Source organism: Zosterops lateralis, assembly GCF_965231275.1.
Source record: "Zosterops lateralis genome assembly, chromosome: 2".
Classification (NCBI taxonomy): domain Eukaryota; kingdom Metazoa; phylum Chordata; class Aves; order Passeriformes; family Zosteropidae; genus Zosterops; species Zosterops lateralis.
This window is the reverse complement of record NC_139763.1, coordinates 18562953-18587922: the sequence shown is the minus strand read 5'-3', so window position 1 is coordinate 18587922 and position 24970 is coordinate 18562953. Positions and strand designations below refer to the sequence as shown.

The window sequence follows — 24970 nt, the reverse complement described above, 5'->3', positions numbered from 1 at the left end:
GACTAGAAATATGAGGAGCTGAGAAGCACCTCCATATTTGAAGTTCTTGTAAGTGCTGCTGAGCTCAGTCTGTGGTAGAACCAGGAATGATGTTGGCAAAGCAGCTGGGATGAATTCTAAGAATTTCAGTTAAAAAAAATAAAAAAGGAATATTTTAGAAAGAGTAGCTGAAATTAGGTGTCTAACAGATAGTCCACCTCCTCTCATGGTTCATAATTGTGCTCTAAAGGCAGTGCAAATTTTCCTTCTTTGCCTAACAATTATTATACTAAAACTGGGATCATATTGCAGTCATGCTTCTGAATCTCCCACCCAACTTGTTGTTTAATATCATAGGCAGGGTTTCTGCCAGTGTTTTCTCAAGAGAGTAGCACTATTTAATGAAACAATTAAATTTAAATTTGTTTGGTGGCCTGAAAGTCCTCAACAGTATTTCAGGCTTATAAACACAGTAGGAAGAAAATGATTCTTGAAAATGAGAATAGAGTCAAGTTGGGGATAAATATCTTAAATTATAGTCTCAGCCACAAATCCCATTTCAGGAGCAGAGAGCAGCCAGAAGAGGTCACGATCCAGCCTGACAAGGGATGGAATTGGCAGCACAAGCATGTTAAATACAGCTTCTGAAAGAAAAAGAGATGCTGGGCTGAAGCGACAATATCAGGCAACAACTGATTGGATAACACAATCCATAAAAGGCAGAATTCCCTCTTAGGGAGAAAAGTTACCAAGATAAAAAGTCCTGTGCTCAGTTGCTCACACTGTAGTAAAATGTGTAACAGTCATTTATAAACTAAATAGCATATAAGAATTAAACACAGTGATTTCTAATAGAAGTAAGTAAAAGCTTTTCTTTCTGACTGTTATGAATGTCATGGACTATAGGTTTGAATGCTAATAACATTTTAACTGTTTTAAGGTGAGGATCACTTCTGGACCCAGTGTCTCATTTACTATCACAGTGACATCAGTGCAGGAAAACAGTTATGTAACTTGAGAGCTAGCCCTGATCTCAGTGTAAGCCAAGCCTTATGGAAACTGTGCTAGCACATCTTAACAAGTGGATAACAAGGTACTGAAATGTGTCTGAGATGTGGTTATGAGTGGCCAGCTCAACAGGAGTATTTATTCTGAATGCCCAGATACTGAGAGGGTCAACTCATCCCCAGAGAAGGTCAGCTTGGCCTGGAATTATTTTTCTGGCTCAGAAAGGTGCTCAAGTAACATTAATAATTTTTTGCTTCTACTTGCTCCAGTGATACAAAAATTCTCAGTTCTTCATCACCTTCAGGGTTTTATGCTTCTTCTCAGCACTGCACCACCAGCCAGCTAAATTTGGAGTTGAACTATTTTAGAACATCAGTTTTTAGAAGACACTTTGTCAATGTCTAGCAAGTTTTTGTTTTGTTTTTTGCTTTTGAGCAGAAAGTTAAATAGTATATTCCAATGAGGTGACACTGTATAGGTCTCCTCTCCCTTATGCTGTGTCCTATACTTGGCTTTCTCTTGCTAGTAATACCTTTTTCCTATCTCCAAAAAATTCCCTACCAAGATTGCTCCTTGTCCTGGTTCAATGTCTACATGGCCTGAATGACTTGGTTGACAACTTTTTTCCCTCATATAGGCTCAGTGGTCATTTGCCTGTTCAATGGAAAGGACAACCAGGTGCAAACAGAAGGAAAATTCTGCTCTTTTTCAGACAAATTTTAGTCCATGCAAAGGATAGGAGAGTGAGGGAGGCTTGCTCTCACTGCAGCTCCACTGAACCAGAAGTATTTCTAATGATGATCATCACTGTGTGTGGAGAGATGATACCCCAGCAAGAGAGCTGGGAAAGTGTCTTGCCAATACAGTCCCTACATAGGTGGGAAATACAGTGAGACAAGATCTGGCTGGAGTTCCTTCTGTGAATTTGTGAGTTTTTGTTTGCTTGGTTTGTTATGTTTTATTTGTTTATTGACTAGTGAAGCTTTGTTTTTTGAATGTAAATGTTCCTACTAAAAACTCAGGAAATGATGGACAGGTCTAGGATAGCAATGATGCTTGTTTGTGAGGAGAAAAAACAAAGTATACTCTTGTCTAGTGAAAACAAGAGGCTTGGGGCAGGGAGGAGAAGCCTAGTGAGGCTGAAGAGCCATCAAAGATTTCCCAGGTGGACTTGTGAGGTACAGGCTGCATGTGTTTGTCCTTCTGTCTTGCTTTCCCAAACAGGAGGCAGAGCACCCCCTTCCAGACACCCCCCGGACGTGTCCTGTGTGTCACCTCTGAAGGGCAGCAGTACCCACAGATGGAGAGAGACATCCTTCTGTGCTTTCCTGGGAATGCTTGAGCAGATTGTGTTCTTCAGGGTGATTAGTTTTCATCCCAAATTGCAAAGAACCTCTTTATGAGGTTACTCCAACAGTGGTTTATCTGGAGGAAATCTTGTGTAGCTTGTGACCTGGTGGCATTATGACTGACTAAAATGGTTTTTGAATGCTCACATATAGTGTTACCAAGTCTGAATTTTGTTTTCCAATGCAGTTTTATTTCAGTAGGAATAATGTTGAAAGTGTTTATTCATCGCCTCACAGGAAAACGAGAATCTTCTGGCTACTCCCTTCCATCTCATTGTGTTTATTTAAGCATGGTAAGAAACAACATGAGGAGAAGATTTTTTTATTTATTTTGCTCTATTTAAAAATAGATTTATGACAGTGGTGGTGGGCTAAGTCTGGCTGGCAGCTAATTCCTCATCTTGTTTACTCTTCCATCTGATGGGGGAAGAGAATCTGAAGGACAAAAGTGTAAACAATTAGTGGGTCAAGATCAAGACAGCTTAATTAGTGAAGGAAAGCTGCATGCACAAACAAAGGGATTTGTTCTCTGCTTCCCGCTGGCAAGAAGATGTTCATCTAGTTCCTGGAAAAAAGCACCTCAGCACAAAAAATGGTTACTTGGGAAGGCAGATGACATAACTTGTAACACCTGTGACTTCCTCCTCCTTTCTCCAAAATTTATTGCAAAGCTCAATATTGTAGTATGGGATTTCCCTTCAGTCAGTTCAGGTCAGCTGTCCTGGCTGAGTCCCATCCCTCTCAGGGTGCTGGGTACCTGAAGAGAAATTGTTCTTATTATTAAGACTGAGGCAAAGAAGACATGAAGTATCTCAGCCTTTTCCTCATCCACCACATTTTCTGCCTGCTTCCAACAAAGGAGTAAGATTCTCTTTAGCCTTCCTTTTGTTGCTAGTGTGTTTATAGAAACATTTTTTTATCATCTTTTATGACAATACCCAGATTAAGTTCTAACTGGGCTTTGTCCCTTCTCATTTTCTCACTGCATAACCTCACAGCATCCTTGTAGTCCTCCCAGGTTGCGTGCAACTGCTTCCAAAGGTCATAAACTGTCTTTTTATTCTTGCATTCCAGCTTCTTGTGAGGCTTCTCCTCCATCTGTTACAGTGGTGCCTCCTACACTGCTTCTTACACATACAACTCAAATTGTGGCTTATGAGAATTTAAAGGTATGTTGAAGAGTAAGTTTTCTATATAAAAATATCTTGTCCCTGGTGGTACCTCCAGCCCTGACCATCCCTGTCACTCAGCTGGCTTCCCCTACCTTGTCCATGGGTCAGAACCCATTTCAACTCCTCCAAATCCTCCCTCCCTGCTCACAGAAAGGCTTCTCTCCCCCACTTTCTTTTAGCTTTTGTTTCTTTTCTGCTTTCTATATCCCAAGCACAGATCTTAGACATGAATCTTTCTAAACAACTGCAAGCAGAAATATTTCACAGTGAAATTATGATGTGTTTGCACTCATGAATACATTGACTGAAAGGTCAAGTTTCAAGAAAGGGAAAGGATGAATGGAACTCAAAAGAGTAAGGAATAGCTTGTAGGCAGAAATACGGAACATAATTTACGTGTAATTGTGAAAGTGATTGTTCTAATGGACTATAGAGTGTGGATACTAATAAAGGATGATCCCTAAGAAATAACTTACAGAAAATTGCTTTCTCCAGCATCATTGATTTTGATAAAATTAACATTTTTAAAGTTTTTATGCATTCTAGACTGATTCTTGCTACCTTTTAGGTTGAACATTTGCAACACATTAGAATATTCCTTCTGCTATAGCCTGAGTGAATGCTTGCACTCAGTAAATTCCCAATGGTCCTAATGTTTTAAGTACTCAGCATTTTGTTGCTGCAGTGAGTTTTCTCTGCCATGTTATGTGTGTAGTTTAGCATGCCTGCTTTTTAAATTCACAGTGTGAAGGGTAAGACTATGCCAGATCCAATCCTCGGTCAAATATGAGTGCTGCTGTGTTTTCTGATGGCCTGACACTGGGAAAAAAAATGAGCTTATTCATGTTTTTAAGCAGCTACCTTAAGATTGTTTAGCAGGAGACGCTTGACCTCTTAATATGGGTATATAAGAGCAGGGTGAGGATTTAATTCCAAATTAATTTTTTCTTCCTCTTTCAGTACTGCTTACCAAAGTCCCTGGTTACTGTAATTATTGTTGTAGACACTTTACATTTATGAACAAGTGTCCAAAATTCCATGCCACCATTCAGGCAAAAAGATATCTTCCTTCTAGTGTTGGCAGGAAAGTTTAATACAGAATTGGCTTGTAAACTATATGCAAGTGTACCTTCCAAACAGTTTTTTTAAATGAAAGTTTGCTGTATTGACAGGGAAGTTAAGAGAGGTACTTGTACCACTACATGCAAATATAGCTTTTTTTCTCAGCCAAAGCTTAAGCAAACGTCATATTTTAGAGGAACTTAGAAAATAATCAACAGTCACATTCATTTCTCTTTTGAATGAATTATTAAAGAAGGAATTGAACAAAGATATGACAATCTCTTCCTACCGATGACAAACAAACCTGTAGTAGAAGATGCAATAAAATTGACAAAGCAGCATGAAAGAGGAAGAATGAAAGCTCAGATTCTGGCAGCTTGAAGCTAGGATATACTCAAAATTTTAGAGCTGACGTAATTTGACAGCTCTGATGAAATCCTAGGAGTATGTATGCACATTCAGCAAAAAAATATAGCCGTGAACTCTATCTGTCTTGACAGGTTGCCACTTGAATGGATACTTGATTAATATTATCTTTATTCACAGTGCTGCTTGGCATGAGCAAATGAATTTCAAAATATCAAGCTAAATGCTTTCATGATTCACTGTTGCAGGAAGGATGCAGTGTAAATGAGACCTGGAAAATTAGTCCTACATTAAACGCAATCCATCACTTTTCCAAAGGTTTGGCTCATTGGGGTCTATAGGTAGACTTGTACATTACAATAATCACTAGAACACATATCTTATATAAATGTGGCTTAAATTATTAATCATGTTAAAAAATGTTTTATGAGGTTGCTGAGTTGGGTCTTTATCTGAAAAAATGCTCTTCTGTTTTGTGAACTCTAGGCTATCATTTATTATACTTTTATTTACAATTGATTACAATTGTTGATTACAATTCCTAAATAGATTAACTCTCTCTTTAACAACTCAGTCTAGAGCAAAAAGGATGCAGCACAAGAGCTATCCTATCAGCAATTTGTAATTTTGCTAAGAAAAGGGTTCTAAGATTAAATTTTGGGGCACTTATTTTAATGTATTTTCATTGTACTACTTCCAACATTCTTGCTAGCAATGTTTTCCTGTTTCTAGGGATCCATTTAGAATATGATCGACCTTTCAGTTACAATTTCCCTTTCCTGTAATTTTTGTTCCATAATTCAAGTTGCTGTTGTTTGGCTTGGCTTCTCCTGGAAACTCTCAGTGCTGGTTTTGGTTGCAACCAGAATCATAATATTGGAAATGCTGACTTACTGGCTTAAAAGGAAGGAAGCCCATCTAGGATGTTTCTGTATTCTCTTGGGTACAGAATGGCAGTCCTTGGGCACAATTTCAGCTGTGTGTGTGATTTGGAAAGGGCTGTGCTAATGCTTCTCAAGTCTGTACTAGAAATTCAGCTCACAAAGGGCTTACCAATGGAGCAATTTTTTCCCTCCTGGCCAAGAACCAGTGATGTAGGTGAAAGCATAAACCAGCTGGTGAGAGGAACCAAAGCCTGAAGATGATATTCCTTCAAGAAAGCATTCTCCTTATAGTCTTGAGATTGTCAGCTTGCAAATCATGGCGCAGTACTCAGGTGTTCATGCATCAGTGTCATTTGAGATGCCTTGGGACACCTGATACATTCATCAGGCTGCAAGAGTCCTGCACCCCTTTGGTTTTAGTCCAGCTGGAACTGGGGAGATATAATTGGCACAAGATTTCCAATGTCTGTATGGTAGATTTCTGTCTATATCACCTGTCAGTTCAGCACCTTGCGGTTCTTGTAAGGACAAGGAACAGAACAGAACAGAGAAGGGAAGTTCACATTATGTTTTCTTAGAATGCACTGTAGGTTAGAGAAGGTGTACCAAATCTCTGCCACAGGTGCTAATACAAAACTTCATGTTTTACACAGCATTTGATGGGTGTGCCTTTCAGCATATGGGTTTTTCTTACCGTGGATGCTCTGAAAATGTGCTCCTGGCCCTACGTGAATTGTGACCTGGAGAAGAGGGATCTCGAGTGCATCAAGGCATGGATATTTTGTGAATGAGCAGATGTGCAGATATATGTTTGCCCTAGAAACTGGAAGGCATTCTTTTGCACTTGGAGAAGGATTGATTAAGGTGGAAGTTGCTCATAGAGATGTTCCCTGAAAGCAAGAAAAATGCTGCAAAAAGTGAAGAGAGATAGTTCATCTTTATTCATAGAAATACATTTAAACACAGTTTTCTTTATTGTTCCTCCTAATCCTCACACTGGCACAGAGTCTGAGGCAGACTGGTTATAAGGAGGTTCTTTACTTAATAGAACCAATAGAAGGAACCGTTTACTATGCAACAGCTTGTGGTCAAGAAAGCATGTTCCCTTTTGTTTGTTTGTTTATTATTTTTATATTGATTGCCTATGTCATGTACCAGAAAATTCAAGAGCATTTTTTCATTTTTTATTCTGAGAATGGAAAGTGTTGTTGCAGTTTTTGTTTGAACATGTGTTAATTCCCTTTCCAATCTAGGACAAGATGGTTTGGAAATTGCCATAATAGACAGCCCTGGGAACTGTTCTCAACTAATGAACACTATTAAGTAGCCAGATCTAGTTCAAGGATGATGACTTTGGTAATTCTGCATACAGGAACATGCTGGTTTTGTTTTGCAGTATAATTAGTCTCTGCACCTGCTTTATTTTAAATGTAAGCCATATGCTTGGTTTATGAAAACCAAACATCTGCCATAGAGTTGCTAAAATATATGCCTTAAAATATGGTTCTGATATGATGCTATATATCTTAAAAGGAAATTAAAAAATGCATATTGATACTTTGAGACTGAATTTATGGTTGTTCCTCATTTAATTCACAGCTTTTCACAAGAACTTTACTTTTGACATGCTAAGTTACTTTGCCTAAAAATGCCTTTTATACTTCTGAATCATCTTTCACATATTAACCACAAAGCTTGTTTCTCTGCAAAAGAGAGTAGGTCTCATGAATGTGTCTGCTTAATAGTACTGGGAATGATTCCTCTTGACCACTTCCTAATGAGGTTTACCCTGAAAAGATTTAAGCCAGATTTAATTCCACACATATTTGGAAGCTGCCATAAATTTTCCTTTTGCAATGGTATTTGCAAGAAAAATACTAAAATATACCAATAGATTAGATGAATGTAAAGGTCAGATGGATTTTTTTGCTGTAACAAAAAGCTTAATACCCTAAGTGCTGATAGCTTTTACTAAGGAGAAGAATTATTATGCTTCATATTTCTGAACAGTGTATTAAGTTTGCTGAAGTTTCTAATTTATCTCTCCTGCTTACTGTGACTAGAAAATACAAGTAATAAATTTTATGATTAAATTGTCTAGTCCATGTAAAATTTAACTGGACTACTTCTGCTTGTGTTAAAATCAGCAAGCCATCAAAAGATCTTGATAGTATTTGCAACATTGTTTTAAAATGGTAAGTTAGAAAAACAAGCTAAAACATGCATGGTAGTTTTTTGTCACTAAACAGACCTTAGCCAGTTACTGATTCCTTATACAAAGTAAGAGCAAGAGGGGAAAATTTGATCTCTCGGGACCCTTAAATGCAGGATCCTGCCTTTCCTCTAAAATGTAATTTCCAGTTAGAAATGTGGTCTCCACTATAGGTATACTTAAAGACATGGCTGTTAAAAACAGCCTGGATTTCTTCTGGTCAGAGATGTATTCCATCGGAGGAATAAGCTTTAAAAATCATCTCCTTCCTTAACAGAGTCTGGATAGCAGCAGAGGACAATGTTGATTCTATTTCTTCTCATACATTCTCTTCTTGGGTTTGGGTGGAGGTTTTTTGAGGGCATGGGGGGAAGAGACGGGAAATGATGAGAAGAATAGATGTCTTTAAATAAGGCTGTGAAAAATAACAATGACATCACTACAATGAAGTACTTATATTGTCCAGCACACAACTGCATGGAATCATCTTCCATTAGGAAATGGAGATTTTTAAATCAGAAGAATTTTAGAGGGATTTCATTAACAATGTTATGAGAATAAATTACCTTAAAATTCATTTCCAGTGGAAAAGCATATGGTTAATGTGCTATGTGTTAACAGTAAACTTGAAATACACATCACATTTAACATGGTTATATATGTATAATATGACATTGTTGAAGTGTGTCAATGTTTGAAAAAGAAAACTGATTCTCTAGGGCTGAGGATATTCTGATATTCCATTCTGTAGAAAATTTTTATTTTAATCACAAGATTTGTGTTAGGAGAGAAGCAATGAACAGCTCTACATGTAAATAAAGTTTTGTAGCAGATGGGGTTGTTACCTAGCCTAAGAAATACTGTGTAACATTAGGATTCTAATCTGTTTGTGTTCACATACCTGGCAGTCCTCAGGAAAGGTGTAAGCCAGCACTGTTAAACTTGGAAGTCAGTGTTTTTTCCTAATACAATATTTTAACGTTAACAAAAGAGAGAGAAACAGAGGCAGAACTCATACCCAGGTTGTTCATTTTTCAGTCTTAATGCCTTAATACTAAAACATGGTTTTATTTTGTCTTATCCATTTTTCAAGAAAAGTAAAAGTTTAGGTTTGTGCTTTGTTTTTGAAAAAGCAGCTAGCAACTAGTACATGAGAGAAAAACGTTTTTGTCTAAATGGCTTTTCAGTGCTTATATATGTTTGCAGAAAATAACATTTTTCTCTAGCATCTGTCTGCAATGCCATCTGCTACTATGCTTCAGGCAGCTTTGATTGTGTAAACTTAGCTTTTCAGTTTGCCAAATGTAGTGACTTTGAAAACGTATCCTCTGCTGAGACATTTGGTGCCTTTTGGAGACCCAGTGCAGAATGTACCAGCCTCATCTCCACTGAAAATATTTCTTGTTTCCTGACTTTTGCTTGTGCCTTCTCATGTGCCACAGCCATCAGGTTGGGCCTTAGGGACAGATAACAGTACTCTGTCTGTCACCACAAATTTGAATTTAATACACATCTATAGTGATTTTTAATTCCATTATTGGGCTAAGACCATTCACGGTTTTTAAAAATCTTATAACATTATTTTTCTCAAGCTGTTAGTATCACAATAATGAACAAAAGTTAGTATCACAATAATGAGCAATGCTACTACCAGTACACGCTTTATTGACCTGAACCAAAAATTAAAGTCTTGTCATTTTCTGGACTGTTTGTGTAAACATCTCTTATGCTGTGCTTGTACAGTTATGTATCTATTCCTCCATGGGGTGTAGTGGGACAAATACTTCAAATACTTTATTTTTCTTTTTGAAAACTCACACGTTAAAACCCCCTCCCAGAAGTTGTTTTAGCCCTTGTCATGGCTTTAAGCAACATGAGCTTCCTGCATTTTATTATATGATTGTAACTATGAAATATCCAAGAACAGAAGGTCCTCAAAGACAAGTCAGACAAAGTCTCAGCCATGTCTCAGCTCATATCATGTTGTTGAGACTTCCTGCACTTCACAAAGACAAAGTTTGAAGACATGGGTAGTGTCTTTTCCCCCCCTAGCTGAACTGGGAGAAACACAAGATTTTGAAACACCATGGCCCTCCTTGAGCTCTGAAGGAGGAGCAGCATTACAATTCAAGCTAAGAGCAAACTGGTAACAATTGAGTTTGACTTAATTATGGTAATCCATATAAAACTGAGATAAAAGGATGATTGGTATCTTTAGAGCAGAGACATGCTATAAAGGGCAAGAAAATTTCATATATTTTAATATTTTAGTCATTTTGACAGAGCAAAAAGAAAACCAGGTAATTATTACCAGTGGAAGTGAGACATTACCAGAGCTGAGAGTAGGAGTAAATATTAGTGTGCCAAAATAATCTCTATGTGTGTGCAATTTTGAGTATGCATTAGAATGATGAACTGAATTTCCAGTGTTATCCTTTGAGTTTCAATCCTTGAGACTCAGGACTGAACTGTCCTAGAGGTGGGCTGGCTGTTTTGAGAAACACCTTCTCCCATGAACAGCCATGGGACTCTGCCCTTCACTGACCACATGAGTTCATCCTTGTGAGTGCAACACCCCTGTTACAAGGACTGTGAAAGATGTGTTAGACCAAAGAGGGTGTGTGAAGTGTCCCACTTGGTTTCCTTGAGATCTCTTGTGCTATGACCAAAACCAATTTCCATTTGAGTCCCCGTGCTCTGGATGAACAGGGTTGCAGACCCTGAGAGAGACAGATGCTGTTTTTTCCTGTCTATGAATTTCTCTCAGAGGAATTGCATGCCTCTGAGAAACCAGTGCAAGGAGCTTGTTTGTCCTTCCAGGACCAGAACACATGAATGTGTTATTTTGAGACTGTAACTGCAGGGCCATGTTTGACCTGAAGTCCTAGCAAATGAGCAGAGTTTTTAACCTGGATAGGATGAACCTGGATGTGCACTCCTACTACAAAAACCAGCATGATATCTTTGTATCCTGTACCTTTCTATCCAGTGTGCAAGACATGAGTGACTTTATTCACTGTATGCAGCAAGTTTGGGGCTAGACTCTTGAAGGTATTATACAATACCTGGGTAATATTTGCACTACAAGAGCTTCTCAAGAATTATGTGAATCACAAGACAGCTTGTTATGGCAAACACAATGTACTCAACACTTTCTTCTGCTTCATCACATGATTAAAAAAAAGAACTTGATATATTCCTATGTCAATGAAGGCCTGGTTTATGCATTTTTAATTGCTACAATGAAAAATGGTGGAGAAAATGTAGACATGAACAAAGCTGTGGGAGTTGGTGGAATAAATTCAGAGATCAGAAAGTAGAAAAGCTCATTAAATTCTGATGAGTGAACATGGTTTTAAATGTAAATGTTTTAAATCCTGTTAAAGTACCGATTTTCACTTTTTGAGACCAAAGCAAAATAAATAGATGTATATTAATATAAAAAGGATAATCTATTGGAAATCAGTAATACAGTCTATGGAAAAGGTAAGTTTTCAGAAATTTGCCATATGAAAGTGATTGTGAGATGAAGGGTCAAAATTAAACAACAGTAGATTCTTGCTAACACCAGGAATTAAGGAAGCTGAGGCTTATGTTTCCTCAAACTAGCTGCTCTTGGGATGTATAGAGCTGGGTGTCTTTGAGCATGACAGCATATACAGAGGAAAAGGCACAAGAAGTTCTCATCATATGAAGCTGGATATGTTCTTCAGAGGTGACTGTATGGCCTGAGACAGTTGAGTGAAAGGAATGGTAATCTCACACAGCTGAAGAATTAAATTCCCTTTGAAAGTGATGACAGTGCTATTACTCTAAAGAGCAACAGGTGGACTAAAGGTGATGATTTTTGGCCTGGAGGATCTTAGTCTTGCCCTCAGCTGAGTGGAGAAAATGAAGTAGTGTGGAATAACAAGGTGTTAATGATATAATTTTAATAAGCCATGCAACAGTCTTTTAAATAACTACAGCTGGTAGAGGCTTTCCAGGAGCCTGCAGAAGCCATGCAGAGGCCTTTAGTCCCTCTCAGATTCTACAGAAAAAGGAGTTGTGCCCATATATGCAGAATATTAGTAACATGTCTGTCTTCCACAATCTTTTTTTTTTGTATGAAAAGCATACAAAACCAGGCAAAAGCTGCCCACATCCATATACATGCCTGAATAGCATGCTGGAGTTTACAGCTTATGGCAGAGGAGATGAGGCAGCAGTGATTGTCTTCATGGAACAAAATGTACTTAGTATAGAATACAGGTACACATTTAGACTTATAGTAATAATAGCTGGCAACAGGAGGGGTGAGAGACCTTGGCTGGGATGGAGACACTGATTCAGCTCAATTTGACTTTAAGTGGGCAGAAAACTCCTGGAGTTGTAGAGCAATACTTGGCTTTGCTTCTAGAAAAGCAGAAACTTAGAAGGACTTTTGGAACTAAGCAAGGACCCAAAGTTTTAGTACCTATAGGGAAACCAGGTTCATGGGAGCTCCAGTTTCTCTGAGACTTGTGCTCAGCATCTGCATGCTTGATTCACTGAATGAATAGATTTCCTGTGGGTTTTGTATGCTTACCATTTTTTAATTTTTAATTTTTTTTTTTTAAAAGCCTAACTTCTAGGGTTAAAAGAGGCCAGACACTCAAAAAAGCAATTCAATGATTCTCTGTGATTCCAGAAAATGCTGGCATGTTTCTTTGCAGTCTTTCACATGGGATTGGGGTAGTGGTGGGAAGGGTAGTGATGACGGTACATAAATAATTTAAAATAATTTTTCACACTGGGATTGAAGATTCTGAATGAAAATGAAAGATAAAATAATCAGGATAAAATCAGCCCCCAAAACCCAGACTGAAACTCTACAATAAAGAGGTCAGACTTGCATTAGTGGGGAAATAAGGAATACCAATGTCTGAAAACAGCTAAACAGCATTATCTCTGCAAGAGAATAAGTATTCTTATGTGGTATGAAGTTCACAGATTATTCCTTTCAAACATTAAAGGCATAAGGAAAATATGGAGGAAAAACCTGAGGCTGTGGGTATCTCAGATCAAAGCCACCATTCAGACAACATCACTGGGATAATCCCCTCTCTAGTTGATCTTTCCAAACTGCCACAAAGCATCAGAATTCTGTTAGAAGTGGAAGGAGCAGACCGAGTCACAAACATCTCTGGCAGCCAGACCTCTGGTCCTTCTATGATGCATGTGAGCTGCACTTTAATTCTCATTCCTAAAGGCTTTTTTTCCCATCAGACATGGACTTTTTAAAATGGGAAAAACAATTATATAACAATAATAATAATTTAAGTTACTGGTTTCTCTCTTCTGCACTCAGACTGCCCCTACTCCTGTGCTTTTTATTATCCCATGATTATTTTAAAGCATAACATCTCTTCCTCACAACAACAATGTAGAAGATGGCCAAGAACTGAGAAGGCTTTCAAATTAACACAGGCTTGTAAGGGTCTTGTGTGAATAATGGACAGCAGATGTTCTGTGAACTCTTTCATATTTACTAATTGCTGACACTTGCAAAAAACTGTCCTTGCTACTGGAGATCAGGTTGTCCCTTCCAGTGCTGCATTCCCATGAGTGCTACTGGGATATAGCTCATTATACTAGAGCAAATAGCTTCTACATACAAATATTTTATCCCTGTTACCAAAATTTCTCTGTATAATTTCTTTCTTTCTGGAGCAGATTTTGTATTTCCAAATTATATTTAAAAAGTGAATTCTTGGTGGATTTTACTGGAGTTGCTAAAATATATTCATATTAACTATGGTTAATTCATAACTAACTATAATTTCTTTCATCACTTGTGATAGCTTAGAATGAAAATATGTCATCGTTTTTCAAACTCAAACATTCTTGGATTACCCAGTATGCCAGATTATAGGATTTAATAGTATTTAACTGCCATAAGATTGAATTCTCCCACTTACCTCTTCTTAATACAGGCTCTCTTTCTCCAGCATTGAATAACTTAAATGATTTCCCTTGATATCAAACCTAGATTAGTCAGATGTGAGAACAAAGAAGAGATCTTCTGGTTAACTTCAAACAGCCCTTGTCCTGCTGTTGAGCATTTATCTGGACCATTTAAAGTATGTCAAGTGAGTAAGTGCTAGTTCGTTGCCTAATTTTATTCCAGGTAAAACTTGCAATTGAAACAAATCACTGCAATAAATGAAACTATTTGATACCACTGTGTTCAACATTGCCTGTATCATATTTTTTGAATGTCTGCAATATAAAACACTCTAAAACCCTTTCTGGATTTAAAGGTCGTGTTTGATGGCCTTTCTTGGACATGGGATGTGTTGGAGATATGTATGTTCTCAGCACAATCGGAAAAAAAAAAAAAAAAAGCAGACAGATAAAATTATCAACTAACTGTGGATTTGTGAGGCTGCTGCATTTGTCTTTAGTGCAAGTAAGAGAATAATGAAGATTATGTCATTTATACCAGTCAAGAATGACCTCTACCTGTCAAGAAGGGGGTTAGCTGTAATATAAAATGGTTTCCACATTTTACTCTGGATTCAGGTAGAATGGACTTGTTTCAGGTTTAAATATGAGCTAATCAAATGGGCAGAACCCCCTCCCCCAACATTTGATAACACTGTTTTGCAGCACTGAGCTATGTAACTTCTACAGCTGCTGAGTTTCATGTGATATGTCAGGCAAAAACTTAAATGTGACTGAATTAAATTAGATCCACGTTTCCTAACCCATAAACTATTTCCAATGTCAGTCAAAGGCTGTTATCTAGGAAAGTGTGAAAGAAAACGGGTGGATGTAACACTTTGCCCCTTATTCTGTTGCCATCACTGTGTAGATCTCTGTCATATTGCCTCCAGCCGTACCTTTGCTATGCTGGTGAGATTTAATTGATGAAATCATTCCCCGTGTAGAAGCCATTGTTTATTTCAGATCACTCCTCTTGCCCTTCTTCAGCTCATCTCTACATTCTATAACTTTTGATATACAAGGAGTATTAAGAAAACTATGCATTACATAGGGGCATAATAAAGTCTGGGGATTTTTTTCCTTTTTTTATTCCTTTCCTAATTAATTTGAATACTGACCTGCTATTTTGGTAGGTACTGAAGAAAACTGTTCATTGAACCATCTATGATAAAGTCAAGATTTTTCTTCTGTGTCATAACAGTCATCCCAGAGCCATCATGTCAAGCACCAAGTTTTGCATCCCTTGAATATAGAATGAAATGTACTCAATTTAATTGGACCTTTATTTACATTCACTTGACTTTACAATGCTCTGGCAATCTGGACACCTAACACATATCTTTGGAGATGCTGTTCAGTCTCTGTAAACTCCAGTTTAGGTCCAATGAGCTTTTGTTGCACTGTCCGTGTTTACAGGTATCTGGAGTGCTTTATGCTATTTGCTTGTTTCCATGCTGGTAGCTAGGCTCAGGAATGATAAAAACATTTTAGGTGCCCTGAGTGAATGAAAAGACTCTTGGTTTCAGTCCATCTGAGCATCAATAGGCCCTTAACCAGTAACATTTTGTCCTGTAACAGATTTTAAAAGACATTCCCATACCATAGCAAGATAATACAGGAATGTAACCTTTCATATGGCAAATTAACATGCTCTCATGTTTCAGCCTTCAATATTCATTAATATCTTCCTCTTGTTTCTTGAAAGTTTTTTCATTTACTTAAGTAATTATTGTCACCACTAAATGGCTGTCCGTATTTTGTCCTTCTCCAGTATTATTTATGCCTTTGTTTCATCTTAGCTCTTTGAGCCAGCCTTTATCGTGCCCGCCAGGTGTACTGTGCACACACACATGCTGAATTAATCTCCCTAGTCTGTCAGAGTGGAAGGAAGTTCATTTATTCAAAGGAGAAAGGGGGACGGATGGGAATTCAGCCTGAGATACCCTGCTCTTGGTCGTCTTTGTGAGTTACTTACACTGGGCAAAATGCTTTCCGTGTGAATATTTTCAGTGCAAGCAAAGACAATGTCAGACATGAGTAGCCTCAAGTCAAATCCTTTGCCATCAACATGCCCCAAAACAAGCTTATTAATTCTTCAAACTCTTTTATTCCAAGAGCTTTGCTGCACCGCACCACTTCCATTGTGTAAATTCTCATAGCGATGTCCTTTCCCATCACGAGTGAGATGGCAGCCCTGATTCAGCGAACGGGCACTTTGCTTTGCAATCCATCTCATAGTTGCATAAGTAAAAGCTTCCTGAGAGTTTAGTGTAGCTTTCCACACTTGGGCAAGTAGATTTACAGGTACAAAATTACATGAACAGCAGTGCAGTTGCACGAGCCTTCTCTGTGGAGCTGGTTGATCTGACCCTACTTTGAAAGGCTGACTGGCTGGGAAAGTTTGGAGTGTCATGTGGTGAATATATCACTGATGGACTGGGAACTCAGCCCTGGTACACTGGTGTTATTCAGTCAATAGTCACATATAAACAATCGAGACTGCAGGATAACTTGGCAAGGAGCTGAAAGAAAGCTGGAATGTCTTCGCTTTCAAGTCAGGCTCATCTGGACTCAGTGTCAATCCTTCCAGGTAATTTGGAAGCTCCTTGCTCTTAAATTAGAACAAAGAGTGTCTCCGAGTGACAATTTTCCACTTGGAAATGAGAGGCAAAAAGGAACCAGGAGGAAACTAATTATGAGAGTATGCTGAATAAACCAAAGTTGCTATTTAAATTTAAAAAATGTTGAAGAAATATATGAAGCAAAACTGCTCACACAAATTGGTGAAGGCAGTCTCAAATAGATTTTGCCAGTGCACAGCGGGAGCTGTGTAAGAACTCTTAGATCCTCCTGAGAAGGGAGGTCTGTGGGAATGCTTTGAAGGCAGATAATGAATACAGTCAGGAAGAAGCAACTGGGAGATGCTAGGAAGAGCCCACTGAGTGCTGAGAAGAATCACACCGGATATCCTTCGTCATAGGCTTTGTCTTTGATGTGTGCTTTGGTACAAAGCTTTGGGAGAAAAAGAAAATATAATAAAGAAGAGAATTAAAAATAAAATAAAATAAGAAGTTTAAGTTACCCACTACAAAGTTTATCATTTCTTGTCTTCATCTGATGTGACTGCTATGCCAATAGATGTTCCTAAAGGTATAGTGAAGTGATCCATGATGTCTTTTCTGAGTTTAATTGTAGTTTAACTTCAAGCCCAAAGAGAATTTCAACCAGAGAAATAGACAAAAATAGTTTAAATATTTTTAAAAAGTCATTTTTAAAATCAAAAGAATATTGCAATTGCATTAAAATACAGAAAGAGAAAAACAGTTTGATTTCTTCTGTGTTACAGTTGGCTGAATGGTGTCTGTAGGTGTATGTCCTATCTGCCTACTGGGTACCTTCAAAAAGCACTTGGTAGCTACTGAAGAAAATATACTTATTACAGTATTTACTTGAAGAACTTCAGGTTCATAACTCGTAATTTCAGAGAAAATCACTCACAATCTTTTCTCTTTTGTTTTGTTTTCCCTTTCTGTAGATATGTTATTAATTTTTCTTCTGCCATAAGTATTTAGGGAAAATGAAACTTGCTCAAACATTCACTTAAAGCAAATTTAATTTTTTTCTCCATAAGCAATTTCCTCGTCAGATAGTCATCAGACTTGGCACCTCTCTTCCCTGAAACCTTACAATTTGTTAACTAATAAACTGGTCCCTGTGGCTCAGGCATGCTCTGAGTTCTGGGTTTATTTACCAAACAGACCAAGCATAGATTTCCTTCCCTGTGCTGTAGAGTTCATATTAGATACTGTGCAGTAGGCTAAAATTTTCTGTGCAAGAGAAAAGAGATTTTTTTTATTATTATAATTTTACTGATTTAGTTGAGGAATGCAACTCCTGCCATTTTCAAAGGATCAAGACAATTTGTAAGTTAATAGACCAGACATTATTGCACTAAAGCAATTTCAACTTGAGTTCATGAAAGTAAGCCATAGTGGCAGGTATATAAACCAAGAGATCATAAGGTTGCAGTGAACTGAGGTTGCAAATTTCATGTTTCTGAGCTGAGAAAATTGCCCAGCTTCCACTGGAACTGGCAGATATTACAGCTGTGACACCATTGTCACTTTTATGGTGTAGGTCCCACGTGTTTGGAATTTGTAAACAGAAATGGCTTTAAAACTCTGCAGTGTCAGTTTGAGACTGGATCATGATTGGGATGGAAAAAAAATCTTATACCACTCTCTCCCTCCAATTTTGTATGCAACACATAAGAATGGAAGAGCTTTCCTGGAAAGGGTTCAGCCTCCCTCTTGACTCGTACTTTGCTCTGTGTTTAAGATGCCAGAAACTTACTAGAGCAGCCAGTTGCATCACACTGGGTTTTGCACAATAACTAAATGGGCCCCAGCTGGGCCTGTGCAGTTTCTTCATGAAACTTTTTTTCAATGAAGATCAAGAAATGAGACATCTGTAAGCAAACACAAATAAAATGATTATAGTTTTGCTACACTGTGGGAAAGGGAAATTGCGGTATCTGATTCCCGTGGTCAATTTGTGTCCCTGCACCATTCTGGCAATGCCAAACAACTGCAAGCCTGCCCAGTTAAGCATGGCTGAGGCTGCTCCATGCTTCTGGAGGAGTGTAACCACAGCAGAGGTGCCTGGTGACTGCAGCACATTGTACCGGTGAACAAAGTGCAATTTAACAACCCAAATTGACATCCAAAACTGTGTAATGTCCATCTGCACTTGTCTGATGTTGGGCTACACATATTTCTCCTCTTAGTTGATACACATTTCAAGATGTTACCAAAATAAATTAAATAAATATGGAAATGAAATGGATTTTAAAGTGCTGATATTTCTTCAAGCACAAATTTAAATATTTTGGTCTCCCCAAAAATCATACTAAGAGCTTCTAGCTTCTCAACCTGAAAGCAATTCCATATCTCATGGAGACTGTAGTTTGGTTGCCTTAAATAGCCATTCCTCTCTGTATACAACAAAAGCAAGAGTCATCTTTCTGGTGAGAGAGGATCCCTTTTCATCATGACTGTCAATGACCTGAAAATGAAGTTAAGCACTGAAAGCAGCCAGTAGAGGAGAACTAGTACAGGAGATGACTGAAATATAAGTTCTCTGAACTAAAAGGAGGATATTTCCAAGTCATTGCAACAATTTTTTGGTTAAGGAGAAAACATGCATTTTGTCCAAACCCTTTTGGCTACCAAAACCAGTTTAATCTGAAATTTTCAACCCCACACACATGTGCAGATTGACACACTCATGACCTATTTAAACTCCGGGCATACAACACAGCTATCAACTCCCTTCTTTGCACCAGTTGCTCCATGTTATCACCTTTTAAAACGTCTCACTAGAAAATTATGGAGTTTTATAGAGCCCACATTCACATGATGTAAGATAGAAATTTACACTCAAAATTTTAATTAGATATTCTAATCTCTTCTCCAAATTTTTTATTTTAACTGATTTATAACTTTTAGATTTATAACTGAGTGTAATTAGATGAGTTCTCTGAGTCTTTGTAAGATTCTTACAGTTGTGTTTGACTAAATAAGAAAAAAGCTTTAAAATAAGCATTCCAGACCTCATTTTCATAATTATGAGACTTATAAATCCAGACGAGTTCAGTGAAAAGTTTTCAGTCTCAAAGTTGTCAAAAATTTCATACAAAATTTTCTACCACAAGCAGGTTAGAAATTATCTACTATTTCCTAATTTTGAACTAAATCTCTCTTCTTCAGTCAGCTGAATTGCTAACTGTTTAAACATCAATAGAGGTGCTTCAAGTCCTGGGCTTAGGCACACCAACAACATGTTTGCATCTGTAGTTAACACATAGAAAATTTTTTTGCACATAAACGGATACAAGAACAATTCAAGAAATGCTTGGCTATATTCCAAAATGCCAATCTGAGAAAAGCACACCAAGAGGTGGTTGAGGCAACTGATTCACTTTTAAAAAAATCAGAAATAAACTGATTTTTGCAATGTTTTTATGTGTTGTCGCCTCTGAGCCCAACTGAGGTATCTTGAGTCTATGGATTTGGCTTTTTTGAGTTCTTAAGTCAAATGCCTTGGCTTCGACCAAGTTCAAAATTGGTCCTTGAAGTGCAGCCTCTGACCTTCCCATTGCTTTACATTGTATTTTGCTCGTGGTTAAAATAACTGTAGCTGTCACAGGATCATTAAGTCTGGAAGAGACCTTCAGGATCATGCAGTACAACCATCAACCCAGTGGTATCATAATCACCTCTAAATCATATCCCCAGGTGCCACATCCAGATGCTTCATAAACACTTTCAGGGACAGTGACTCCACCATTTCCCTGGGTGGCTTATTCCAATGCCTAACCACTCTTTTAGTGAGACAATTTTTCCAATATCTCATCTGACCTGCCCTTGGCACAAGTTCAGGCCATTTCCTCTTATCTTTTCACTTGAGACATGGCAGAAGAGACCGCCCCCCACCTCACTACAACCTCCCTTCAGGTAACTGAGGGCAATGAGGTTCACCCTGACCCTCCTATTGTCCAGACTAAATACCCAGTTCCCTCAGGGACTGTAGGAATTCAGCCTTCAAATTTAAGGCATCTACAGCATGCACATTTGGTGCCTGAGCTGGGCTCCATTTCTGCTGCTTTGAAAGTATGTAAAATTAAAGTCTGCCAACAAATATAAGGTATTACCATATGCTGCATTTTGTCATAAAACATTAGTGATATGAGGAATTCAGGGATGAAAAAGAAATGCGTAGATATATCATAGCACTGGAGACAGATCCAGTTAGAATAATGAGATAAACTTTCACACTTCAGGGCTGAACAAATTCTTTTTGATCACTTCCTGAAAGACATTACAAGCTGGGGATGCTTAAAATAGCAAGAGACTGGATTCACAGATCAGTCTTTGGTTCTGTTGATTAGGACCCAGAGCCTGAAAGATTATTTCCTCCATGAAGAAATAATTCCCTTAATTGTCCATGACAGGTTGTTTTTGTAACATTCTCTGAAACGTGGCACTTACTGCTCTTGGAAATAGGGTATTGAATTTGATTAATCACAGCTCTAGGCTTGGCCACCCCTATGCTCTGTATCCAATCAGCCACTTTTGTTACATGGAATTTATTATCCTATAACCTTTAGGTATCTTAAGCAAGATAAAGCAAACATTTTATTTTTGAAATGCTGATGCATAAGACTGAGTAGTGGTGGGGCCAAGGGACCTTGTTCTCACTCTCATGACCTTTCTCTCTGTGATACTTTAACACAAGCAGATGTCTGCATCACTGGTGAACCATTCTGCCCTTTGTATATTTTTGGTCATCTGCTTTTTCTGCAGATGCTTTTTTTCCCTTTCTTTTGTGGGACAGTAAAGCATTTATCCTTAGTACTGGTGCCCAAGAGACATGCTAACAAAGTCCTAGTTTACACTTTCACTTAGAGTTCACTTAGAGTTTGCAAAATCTTTAGCTCTAATGGCTGTATGCCACAAACTTCATGGTATTTGCAAGGACACTTTTAGAGGATCTTCCTGTTTCAATTTAGATCCTTTTCTTCTTGGAGTTGGTAAGTTGCCAGTTGAACTTTTGGTTATTGAAGGTGTGGGCAGATACTGAGTACATTTTAAACTCACTAATAATAGTTTTACTTCTACACTGTAGATCTTAGCATTTCATGAGACAATTATGGCATCAAAATAAGTCATAGCTGAAGGCACTGACTGACAGTCAGCGGACTCCTCTGATGCTCTCAGTAGCTATGGAAAGGCTGCCTTTCACCTTAGGACAAGGGACTCAATTCCCACTTGCACAAAAGCAGAGCAGAAAGAAAAACAAGCATGAAATTGTAGTTGAGAATAGATCCTAACTCAGGGGTGCAGGCAGGAAAGGCAATCCAAAAAATCAATTTCTTGATGCCTCTACATCCTGCTAGCATGTTCTGAGACAAGCGCTGTCAGAACACTTGATGGACTGAGAGATGGACTTTGTATGTGTCCCACATTTACTCTTTTTATTTCTTCTGAAATAATAATAGTGCTAAGGAGATAACAAAATTTGAATTTTTGCCTTGTATTTCAGAAGAGTAGGATTTAGTTTTTTGATTTTTACTGTTATTATTTCTAGTTGTAGAAATGACAAAATCAGAGTCACAGGGTGGTTGAGATAAGAAGGAACCTCTGGAGGTCCAACTGCCCTACTAAGGCAGGAATACCCACAGATGATTATCCAAGACCATGACCAGATGACTTTTGCAAATCTTCAAGAATGGAAACCCTCATTTTCTTCACTCTCACTCATAGTTCTATCTCCTTGTTTAGTTCTCACATTCAGAGGGAAGTACAGATGCAGTATTTGGATATGCATGTGATATATATGTGTGTGTCTATCTGTGTGTGTGTGTGTGTGTGTGCACACTTTATGCTTCCCCATCCATTTTTAATGCTGCGAGGGGATCCATACAAGAGATAAAATTCTGTATGTGCTTCAAGACCCTAGAACTTTTTGTCTTTGGGTAGGACTTGGTTCTATTTGATCTACATTAAAAATCAACAATACTTAATGGTCTAGTAAAAATCTGTTTGGTGTCCCCTGAGTACAGAGCCAGATGAATGAAGCTGCAAACGCATTATGATAGTAAGAGCAGCAGACTTATCAGTGTGTCATTATTGATTGTCCTAATTAGTCATCAGTATAGCATGAAAAGTTTATGAAGTATTTTACATATAAGGCAGTTTTTTCATCCCACAGCACAACACACTTAGAGCAATAGCCTGACTTCAGAGCTGATTTGTAATTCTTCCTCCCTCAGTTTGTTTATGAAAATGTTTTCTTTAGATGTCCCACCTTTTCACAGAAATAAATGTAAGGAAAAAAGTTAGCATTTCAGCAAAAAACCAGTTGCAATTCTGAATATAAGTTTTTGATCCATTTACCGGGAAAATCCCGTGGGGTGAATAGCAGGCAATGGTCCCAGTTCTGCAGCAAGCTCCTCCTCCTCGCTGCTAAACAGTGACAGGGAGGGAAAGCCTGAGCCTGTTGTGTGTTACAAATTAGTCACTTGGTTCAGGAGAAATTGAGACTGTGGACACAATATCGAGAAATCTTCCTCAGGTTTTTAATTCCTTTTCCTGTTGTCTTGTGTGTAACTGCTCATATTAAAAAAATACAATGCAACTGTATTGGGGATGAGTGGGGAGAAAGACTGGCATGCTGTGCACTAACCAGGGCATCAGACTCAACAATGCATTCCCCATTCCCACAGCTTCAGCTCTGGCAGGACCCAGCACTGTGCTGTCTCCATTAGAAGAAGGAAATCAGCCCTAGTTCTCCTCAGTTTGGTGACAGAGTTTCCAAAAGGAATCAAAGACCTTAAGAGTCCCTCCAGGCACATCACTACAATTTTATTTATTTTGACAATATTTAAACTTTTGATTTGTATGGATTTATGATTTCGAAAGATGCCAAAGGGAGTTAATGTCACATTGAAGCAAAATATTAAAACGTACAGCTGCAAGTTCGAGACATAATGCCTTGACTTAGATACAGGTTGCACTTAACAGAACTTCTGAAGCCTCTTTAAATGTCATTCTGCTCTATGTGATATCCTTCAGAGCCTGTGACTGCCTGCCTTAAAAGATTTAGTTTTATTGTCTTCTGAAGCATGTACTGACAGAAGTGCCTTCAGAATTACTTTTGGCAGTAGCCTGCATGATAAATTCTTGATGCTGTGTTTACTGGAAAATTTTATTCTTAATTTGTGTTTGCATTGCTCTTTGGTGAGTTCTAAAAAGTAGCTATAGTTATTGTAATTGTAGTATAGTAACAAAAGGAATGGACAAAGAGCTAAAAGAGAATATTTTCTTAGGGGCACTGAAAATTGAAGAGATACAAGTGAAGAAAATATTTTCTTTTCTGCTACTGCTTACGTTTAAATTTCAGTGCTTAACCTTGAGAGCTGTCAATACCATAAGCACCTGAAGATCTGTAAGGACTCCTTTCTTCCTTTGAAGGGTATATCTGAAGTAAAGAACACAGAGAAATACATTCTTGAACATTGAATGTGAAAAAATGTCTGGGATCCTTACAATTAATTTTCTGAGTCTGGTATTTCAAGAACATTTGAAGCACATATTAGAAGTACCTGGTGAAAATAACTTCAGTTATTTCACATAATCGTAGAATATCCTGAGTTTCAAGGGACCCACAAAGGACCCTTGTAAAATTCAACTCTTAGCCCTGTCCAGAACACCTCAAGAATCACATCCTGTTCCTGAGAGCATTGTTCACACACTTCTTGAACTCTGTCAGGCTGGTGCTGTGACCACTTGCCTGGGGAGCCTGCCCCAGTGCCCAACCACTCTCTTAATGAAGAACCATCTCTTGATATCCAACCTAAACCTCCCATGACTCAGGTTCATGCTGCTCCTATAGGCCTTGTCACTGGTTGACAGAGTGGAGATCAGTACCTGCCCCTCCTCTTCCTCTTTGAGGATGTTGAAGACCACAATGAGATCTCCTTTCAGTTTCCTCCAGGCTGAAAAAACCAAATTATCTCAGCTGCTCCTCATAAAATTGTCTGAGTAAATCTTGGATAAGAATTTTTATCCTTAAAGTATGACAAAATATGTTCAGAAAAACCCAAGTGCTTTCAGCCACTTTATAGTTGCTTTGAATTTTTTAGTCATGCAAATTCAGTGAAATACAGTAAGAAACAAAATAATATCAAGAAAATGTCACTACATTTAGAAAGAAAATTTGCACTATATTTATAAAGAAAATACTGGGGAGTTGTGTGATACAATTTTTTCCAAAATGAGGTGAAAGAGTCTAAAAGAATGCCCAAATTAAAATATTCTGAGTAGCAAGCTTGGGATCAGCTGCGTATTCTGGTGGCTTGTCCTTTTTATTTTTACTCAGGAGAGTACATTTGATGGTAACATGAGAGAG

At 38.0% G+C, this 24970-nt stretch overlaps 1 long non-coding RNA gene across 4 annotated transcripts; it reads right to left on the bottom strand.

Moving 5' to 3' along the window:
• Positions 1-2670: 2670 nt before the first annotated feature.
• Positions 2671-23039, bottom strand: LOC310906339. 4 transcript variants are annotated; one of them, XR_014589384.1, is made up of 4 exons: positions 22957-23039; positions 18353-18467; positions 15118-15241; positions 2692-2771 (listed from the first exon to the last, which is right to left on the bottom strand). It is a non-coding gene; the product is annotated as an uncharacterized lncRNA (long non-coding RNA). The 4 variants fall into 4 exon arrangements; XR_014589383.1 differs by lacking the exon at positions 15118-15241 and having other exon boundaries at positions 2671-2771; XR_014589385.1 differs by lacking the exon at positions 2692-2771 and having other exon boundaries at positions 14155-15241.
• Positions 23040-24970: the final 1931 nt, after the last annotated feature.